This window comes from Mastomys coucha, unplaced genomic scaffold, assembly GCF_008632895.1.
Source record: "Mastomys coucha isolate ucsf_1 unplaced genomic scaffold, UCSF_Mcou_1 pScaffold1, whole genome shotgun sequence".
NCBI classification, from domain to species: domain Eukaryota; kingdom Metazoa; phylum Chordata; class Mammalia; order Rodentia; family Muridae; genus Mastomys; species Mastomys coucha.
In genome coordinates, this window is record NW_022196891.1 from 52,129,742 (window position 1) to 52,137,298 (window position 7,557).

At 44.4% G+C, this 7,557-nt stretch overlaps 1 long non-coding RNA gene across 1 annotated transcript in view; it reads right to left on the reverse strand.

Annotated features, from left to right (window-relative positions):
* LOC116070622 overlaps window positions 1–7,557 on the reverse strand; it is a 32,656-nt gene that overhangs the window by 21,572 nt on the left and 3,527 nt on the right. The window contains exon 2 of the long non-coding RNA XR_004110483.1: window positions 6,799–7,033. This is a non-coding gene — a long non-coding RNA (uncharacterized LOC116070622). The remainder of the gene's footprint in view (window positions 1–6,798; window positions 7,034–7,557) is intronic.

The following is a 7,557-nucleotide window of genomic DNA, read 5'->3' on the forward strand; positions in this document are numbered from 1 at the left end:
CTCTCTCTCTCTCTCTCTCCCTCTCTCTCTCTCTCTCTCTCTCACACACACACACACACAATGGAGGAAACACATTCTATGCAACGTTTAACATAGAACGCAGCCAAGTACACAGACAACCACCTCACCTCAGTCCTGGTGTTGGGTAACAGTTTCCTCCCAAATTGAAACATTGAAACATTCTATCATACAGGAAACATCCCTAAGCAGGAAGGTAACCAACTCAAAAGAACTTGAGAAAGTTCCAGAAGCTGATCAGATTCACTAGGCCCCTCCCTGACAGAATAAGGGAGGTAGTGAGAGTTCTTATAAGACTAAGCAAAGCCAATCAAGCTGCAAAAAAGATTCTCAGAGCAGATCAGCTACCTGAAAGAACATCTGAAGCACCTGGAAAGGACACTCCAACCTGCTGAGCTGTCTGCAGTATGTTAAGTGTTCCAAGTTCCCAGCTTTATCACATGTGCTGGGGTGGGCTTTGGTGAGGCATCTGTCTTTGAGTCATTTCTACTCCCTATTAGTAACCCCTCACCCATATTTCTGTAAGTAAATAAATACAATACCCCAATGAAATTAATTGGCTCACTAAATTGGACTTTGGTAGTATCCATGCTTTGGTCTGTGTAGTGGCTATTCCTGCTTGTCACCTTGACTGTATCTGGAATGAACTACAATCCAGAATTGGAAGGCTCATCTGTGATCCTAATCTGGAGGCTGAGAGATATAAGTTTCTGACCTGAATCTTGGCATGGAGATCTCAAGTCATAGTGGCTATGGATCCCAGAAGATTAAGACAGGAAGATCTCCAAGTTCAAGGTCATCTGGGATTAAAGGTGTGGTGGCACACACCTTTAATCTGGGCCACACCTTTTGCGGAAGACCTATATAAGGACATTGGAAGAAGGAATGCTCTCTCTCTGCTTCACCTGCTTGCCTTGTGGGACTGAACAACTGCTAGACCCTTGGGCTTCCATTCACAGCTGCTGCTGACCATTGTTGGGAGTTGGACTACAGACTATAAGTCATCAACAAATTCCTTTACCATATAGAGACTACCTGTAAGTTCTGTGACTCAAGAGAACCCTGACTAATACAGTCTGTCATGGACTTCCTATCTGAGGTAAGTAGACATATAGCAGGTATGGTAAAAGGATTGGAGCCCACTTCTGGGTTTGAAAACCTACCAGAACCCACTAACCCCTGAGCCCAAACTCTCACCAGTCCCTGAGCATGAAATCCCACCAATCCCTGGTCTTGGCTTGAACCTCCACATATCCCGACCCCCGCCCTCAAGAAACCCTATATAAAACCTGTCAGCTGCTCACTTCTTTGCGGCTTCTTGCCCCAGAAGAGGTAGCTACCCTCTGTGTCTTTCCCAATATATCTCTTGTGTGAGGTTTGTTGTATGGTGAGACTTTGTGGTTTTCCTTGGCTTTCAACTGCCAGGACCTTTCCCTTCAGAGTTGTAATGCATGCAAACAGGGCGCAGGGGAGGGGAGCGGACTCTTTCCTCTCAGAGCTATAATACCTCAGCTGAGGAACCCTTTCTCTTCAGAGCTGTAACACTTACATCGCATCTTCCCAGGAAAAGTTTTGCAACCCAACATCTGGGTATCCCAGCGAGCTGCAGAGTCAGAAAATCCAGCTCAGACGCCACCTTTGTCCAGTCCCAATAGGACTCCTCAATAGTTTTCTCAACTATAGAATAGCCTATAGAATTATCTACTTCTAACTGTACTTGGTGATTCTAGCCCGTAATCCCAGCACTTGAAAGACTGAGAAATGAATGTGGGCACAGATTCAAGGGCAAGCTTAAGCTATATGGAATTCCAGGACAGCTTGATCTACAGAGTAAGAACTCAAATACGAGAGAGAGAGAGAAAGAGAGAGAGAGAGAGAGAGAGAGAGAGAGAGAGAGAGAGAGAGAGAGATCGAACATCTTTCTGTGGTCTTCCAAGTCCTGGCCTACTCTATGGGTACTTGATGAAATACCCATGATGCAGAAGAACTGTTATAACTGATCAAGGAAGAAACAGAGATCATGACTACAAGAACCTCAACAGGTACCACCTTTCACTACTGTCATGATCTGGAACATCCCCTAGGCCTCTCCCATTGTCTTCCCTCTGACTCTGGCCACACCCTGTGGAATCATAGAATGGGCCACTAGAACTCTTGTGTTAGTTTACCATACACAGGTAGAAACAGCTTGTCCTTTAAGACCCCCTCCTAGACATTCTTCTCCGGCGTGCTGTTCTCATCAGAGCCACAAAAGACATGATCCCAGCAGAGGACAAGGCTATAGGGCTGACTACCTAGAGCTCTGCTCTTCACTGGTTAGGGTATGGAGGACTGGGACCTGAGGGCCAAAGAGCTGGGACTGCAGTGGTGTAGAGCAGAAATTATGTCATTAGAGCCCCTGGGCTTAGGACCCCCACCTGGTCATCTTCCTTCACTACAGGAAGTTATGATAACACCTCCCCCAGAGAAGCAGTATAGGGGCCCCACCCTTGAGTCAACAAATAGTTTATGAGTTTCTGTTAATATACATTAATCAGTAAATACTCATGCAACCAGTTCACCAAGACTAAAGAAATGCAAACGAAAATGAGGCTGCAGTACTAACAGCTGTGCTAACTTTGCTCTGTCATAGCGTCTCAGGCCTTGTTGGTCTGTCATGTTCACACTTCATTGGAAATCCATTAATACAACTGCCGGGCCATTAGCCCTGACTCTGAGTCAGAGCCTCCCTTGGGTGCTGTTCTGTGGCTGGAGCCCCTTTATTAAGACTTAGTCTAATTGCTTCCGAGGCGGATAACTCTTAAATCCGGAAGGGGAGTTGGAACGGGATCCTTGCATCTTCTGTTCAATACAGAAGGAGTATGTCCCTCATACTCCTTGGGCGAGACAGCATATCAAACACTTGAATTTTTAAAATAGGGCAGATGACTCTGTCTGCAAAAGAACTCACCATAGTATTTCTCAAGCTGTGACATCTGAGACGAGTCAAAATTATTTAATTTACAAAATTCCTGTCTACTAACATCTTTTCCATGTTATGGATCAAGCATAACCGTCACATAGGATTGGGAAAACAAAATGCAATTCTAATTAGAACCCTAGTAACTACAGACCACAGAGCTGAAAGTCCATATTCATAAACAGAGTAGCCACAAGTCACTTTCTAAGACTTTGAAGTTTCAGCCCAAAAGCCTATGGTAGGACTGTGATCTGCTGGGACACACAGAGCAAGCAGATGATGCAAGAGAGATACTAATTAGAGATAAGAGAACACTAGAATCAGACTGAAATTCAGACCACTGCAAGCCCATGCTCCTTACAAGGATTAATACAAAGTAGAGACTCCTCTCTCTGCATGTCTTAGCCCAACACTGCAAAACACACTACCCCAACACGGAGCTGTTAGAGACGCTGGAGCTACTAAAGGCTTTGCCCCTTAGCAGTGGCTTCTGTTGCTCTAAACGTAAAAGAAACTTGTGTTATAGAGAAACCACCCTCTAAAGTCAGGATCAACACAGTCTAGATGCTCAGTCAAGTGGTAATTTGTTTTTATGGCTACAAACTGGATTTTGCAAATGACTTAGTCCTTGGGGTTGTTTTTAGAGCACATTGAAGGTCACCCCCTCCTTGCATTCATTTCTTGCCCTGTTGTTATAGAGCAGAGAGTGCATACAGCTGCGAACGGCTCAGTAACGGCCATGCAGGCATCTGTCCCATTTGTGAGCAGCAATTGTCTAAGCAGGAGGAAAAAGCCACCTAGCACAGTACTTCCCAGGAGTCAGTGGATATCAAAGGCGGAGGGAGTGAGGGGAGGATCCTGAAGGGGGGTCGCATCTGTGCTACTCAATAATAAACTACCATCTGCTGGGACCATCCTCTCAGAGAAGAGCAACTAAGTCCAGAGGATCATCACATAGGTCCCTCAAAAGGACAGCCATAATCTTATGCTGAATTTACACATTAAAAGTATTCTCCATATTTCTCTTATCTTGCTGTAGACTGGTGGAACTGTTTCTCGTGGACCTACATTTATCAGTGCAGTAACAAGAACCAACTTTGTAAATGTTGCCCTTCACCTTTACTGCCCAGTGCAACAGCCACAAGACCCATTCAGCCAGTGGGCACACACAGTGTGGCCAGGCCAATTGGAGATGTTGAATTTACCATGCTAGAGTTCAGAACTTCAGGACCCGGGCTGAGGTTACAGCTCAGTTATTAGAATGCTTGCCTAGCAAGCATAAAACCTGGGGTTCAATCCCAGCACCATAAACCAGGCATAGTGGTACACATCTGTAATCCAAGCAACCAAGAATTAAAGGCAGGAAGGTTGGTAGTTTAAGGTCATTCTTGGCTACATGACCCAGGACACACAAAACCCATCTCAAAAAAAAAAAAAAAAAAAAAAGCCAGATATGGTGGTTCATGCCTTTAATCCCTGCTCTCAGAGTTAGAGTTTAGAGGCAAAGGCAGGGCAGATAAATAATCTGTGAGTTTGAGGCCAACTAGGTCTACAAAGCAAGTTCTAGGACAGAGTATTATACAGAGAAACCCTGTCTTGAAAAAAATAAAAAAGAAAGAAAGAAGGAAGGAAAGAAAGAAGGAAGGAAGGAAAGAAAGAAAGAAAGGAAAGAAGAAAGGAAGCAGTACCAGAAGACGATGTTTCATATTTTATATTAATTATTGATTAATATTGAAATGATAATTTTGGGGACAATTTGTGTCAAGTAGAACATAGCACTCACAGTTACTAGTTTATGTGGCTTGAGAATCTTGTTACTAAGTGGCTCCTTTGTTACATTTCTCTTGGCAGTGCTCCTCAGATGGTCAGCACCAGAGAATAGATTTTGATTCTATAAGCATATATGTTATTCATTTGGCACTGAAATACCAAATAAATGGGGCCCGGTGTATGTTTCCATGCAGGGCTAAGAGTTCAGACTATGAGACTGCCTTCCCTGTTCATCCAGCTGGTAGACTTGACATTCATTGTGGCCACTAGAGGGCAGTGATGTATATAAAATATGACTTCATTGTGAGCCTCTGGTCCCATGCAGAGAGTCTCCTGGGCTGTCACCAACTAATTATTAAAGTCCAATCTTTTCCTTTCCCACTTATGTGCCATATGCCTGGGGAGAGAAGGACCGTGGGGACAGAGTGCATCCAGAGCTGGCCCTTAAACTGTGAGGCTCAGAGGCAGGTCATGCTGTGAAAGAAAGTGGATGTTCAAAAGCAAAAGTACAAAGCCCCAGGCTGTGGAATCACGTTTGCCTTCCTGGCTCTGCTACTAACAAGATGCATGGCCTGAAGCAAATCCCTTGGCCTCCGCTTCCTCTCCCACCCCCATCCGCCCCCTCCTAGAGTGAGGAGGAGGAACAAGGTGAACTTTAACAGTGCCAGACATCAGTATTCTGCAGTTTCAAGAGTAAACCCCTAAGGCCCTGTTATAATAGGTTTGATGGTCGTCTAAATGAGTTCTAATTACAGGACTTCCAGGCATGGTAGTATTTACTGTACGTTGATGATTCAAGGGCCCCTCCAAACACTTAGCAGCAATAGATAAAATAGAAAAAGTTTCAAGTTTAGAAACCAAAGCTGAGATGGTTCCCTTAGTAAAGTCTAAAAGAGTATGTGTTAGGAACTGAATTCAGTTAGGAAGTCTACCAGGCAAGCAGGAGGGTATAGGTTTGCATCCCCACCACTCACCTAAAAAAGATGAGCACAGCCTTAGGGGTCTAATCTCAGCTGTGGGGTGGAGAGGAGAGAGGCAGCTCCCTAAGGCTCATTGCCAGTTGACCCGGCTGAATCAGTGAGCTCAAGGTTCAGTGGGAGAGCCTGTCTCAAAAGAAGGTAGAAAAACATGTAGCAAGACACCTGACATAAACATCTGTTCTACACACAAACACATACACAATATACACACATACACACTAGATACACTCTCACACACACATACATCCCCATCCGTACACACATACACACACTCATACACTCGCACACATATCATATATACATACATACATATTCATACAATGTACACACTCACATATTCATATACATACATTCTCACATAGTCACATACTCATATATACACATTCTCACACACATACACGCTGATGCATACATTCATTCACACATACATACTGACACATTCATTCACACATACACTGACACATACATTCACATACACACACACACACACACACACACACACACACACACACGGTGGGAAGGATAATATGCCAAGTAGTAATAAGTGTTATGAAAAAATATTCAGGATAAGGGAATAGCTAATAATCATTGTTTTTTTTTAAGATGTAAATTATGAAACAGTACATAGCCTAAGTAAAGAAAAAAGTTATTTAAAAAAGAAAAAAAGTGCCAGGCGGTGGTGGTGCACACCTTTAATCCCAGCACTTGGGAGGCAGAGGCAGGCGGATTTCTGAGTTCCAGGACAGCCAGGGCTATACAGAGAAACCCTGCCTCGAAAAAAAAAAAAATAGAAGAGAAAAGAAAAAAGAAAAAAGTACAGGGGAAAGATCATTACCAATGTGAACTGCTTCTGAGTTATAAAGCTATCTATTTCCTCCCTGTCAGACAGCTGGACTGGATCCTTGTTCCCTGAATGAAGCAAAATGAGAATGTGTGCATTAAAATACATAAATTGAGTAGTATTATATAAACCCCAGAGGATTGTGGGGAACAAAGAACACTAATGAGTGGCAGTACTGAAGAAACCACCCAGAGAGAGGAAATGCAGTTCAATATCAATCACAGACTTACCGCTGGAGCTCCTGAGCTAAGCGAGGGAGGCGCCGCCCCTGAGCTAAGCGAGGGAGGTGCCGCCCATGGAGGCAGAGCCGGAAGTACTGAAGATGCATCTGTATGACTTGATCATCAGTCTGAGATGACAGCAGTATGATGGGCGTGTACAACTGCAAGACCTTCAGTCAGATCTCCCGAGATCAACCAAGAAGAGCAGCCACCCATTTCTTCCACTTCCTCCCCCTCAGGTAGCCTGTGTGACCAATGAAGACACATGTACATATACACACACACATACACACAAAGTATAGAGGAAAGACATCAGTACTCTCTCCCTGATTCCATGAACCTTTGGAAAATTATAGTTCTAAGAGAGGTCATGAACCTGGGGGGATTAACCTTCTGAAGAGAAACCAGAGTTCCCTCTGTCATTTGAAGATGCAGAAAGCAGCTGTCTGCAAGCCAGAAAGTAAGTGAGCCCTCATCAGAACTGGACCCTGTTGGTGCCCTGAACTCAACCTCCAGCCTCCAGAAAATCTGAGTAGGCGGCTGTTGTTTAAGTCACTCAGCTTTACGGTGTGCTAGCGTATCAGTCCAAGCCACCCATGTGCACGATAGCCTGGGTCTGTGCTAGAGACAAGAACAGGTGCTTGTGGAATTGTCCCTACCCTAGAGAACAGGAACAATCCAGCCCAGGTGCCCTCAGCTGTCTGACAGAGAGGAAAGAGACAACTTTGTAACTAAGAAGTAGTTCACTTCAGTAATGACCTTCCCCCC